Raw genomic sequence first — 1,895 nt, 5'->3', positions numbered from 1 at the left:
AGAGTATAAAGATTTAAAATTAAATTTTTCATAATGATCATAATGTTTGTTTTCATGTTCCCTTTCATTAATTGTTAAAGTTTGTGTCTCATTTGAGTCTTTTCAAATGAATAACTCATTTACTCACTCTACAACTCCACATAGTAAACAATCATGGGAAGCTAGTTTTTTAATCTACTTTTCATTAGAAGTTATTATAATTCGGATTTCATTAACTCTACAGTATTACCACAACTTATATTTGAATCAATATTAAATGTGAATGATATTTTTTTTTACTCACCTCATTTGGTTGATCATTGACACATTCCTATTTATGGTCTCTTACTATTTTAATTGTCATCCTACTCCTCTTCTTCTCTAAATACTATTAGAATTGGTGAGATGGAAATAGATATAAGGATTTACATGATTCCACAAAAATTATAACCACTCATTCTAGGTCAAATTAACTTCACCTTGCTAGCATACATTTTCTCTATGTATTAGCCCATTTCAAAGGGCATTTCAAAGTTTTTTTAGATGATGTTCTTCAAGGTGACACCAATACACTTTAATGATTTAGTATCATCTTTTATTTCCACTCTAATTATATGAACCCCGTGTATGATATAGACTTTCAAAATACAGTTTCTTATGGGTATATTCATGATTTTTCACTACCATCGATTGCCTATAAACAAGTTATCATTTTCTATGATCTCTCTCTCTCTCTCTCTCTCTCTCTCTCTCTCTCACACACACACACACACACACACACACACACACACACACACACACACACACACACACACACACACACACACACACACACACACACACACACACGACTATCTAACCACTACATTTTACTAAATATTTCTATTTTTCACTTTTAGTGTTATATATTTATTATTGATGATCTCTCACCTACTATTTTAAAATTGTATTGAAAAATATGATGCCTTAGATGAGAGAACATTTCTTGAGATAGTATCATTTTTTGAACATTTTCAATGATCAAAGAAAATTGTCAAGTTTTCAAAAATAGCCTAATATAATTTTATATTTGAAATTTAAATAAAAATATAAAACATATTAAAAATTATATATTTATTCTTAACACAATTTCAATATTTAAAATATATATGCCACTTTCACACCATATTCTAATGCTATTCAATTCCTTTATTATAGTGTGTCATGGTAATCAAAATTCACTCAAGTGAATGCCTTTAATTTTAATTAATTTTTTAGTTCATATAACTCTCGTATATGATAACAATGGAGATGTTGGATTTTATAGTCTTTTTGAAGAATAGTAGCATCACACAATCTTGAAGTAGATTTGCAACTCACTTTAAAAAGTTTAAATCTTGGATAAATTATTCATTTACATGGATATTATAGGGTTTATATTAGGGTATGTATAATGAGAGACTTGTCCAAACCCTTATAAAATGTTATTGAACTAGGATCTAATCTAGGAAACTAAATTAATTGATAAATTGAGGTTGATCCAATCTTTTGTAAGCATTATAAATTAAAAAGTCATTGCACACACAAAAATATTGATAGAATATCCAAATTAATAGGAAATGAGTTTGAAAAGCATTAGTTGAGCCTAAGGAATTCTGAAATTAAAAAGCCCCACAACATATGACATTAAGAGATTATAACCACCCTACCAAAATTAGTTAACCCATTTCTTTCAAGATGACTTGCTCTTGTAGTTTGGTGGAGATTAAGGAAATTCCTCTTGAACTATAAATCATATCATTAGAAAAAATTATGGATATTATTTATATTTAGTTTGGAATAAACAAAGGTATGTAAAGAGTTATGCGAAGAAATTGAAAGGTAAAATGGAAGTAGCGTGAGATTACGAGGTCTTAGATAAAAATTGTGAGTAGAGA

The sequence above is a fragment of the Cryptomeria japonica genome, chromosome 2, assembly GCF_030272615.1.
Source record: "Cryptomeria japonica chromosome 2, Sugi_1.0, whole genome shotgun sequence".
In the NCBI taxonomy this organism is placed as follows: Eukaryota; Viridiplantae; Streptophyta; class Pinopsida; order Cupressales; family Cupressaceae; genus Cryptomeria; species Cryptomeria japonica.
Note: the sequence above shows the minus strand (reverse complement) of the source record.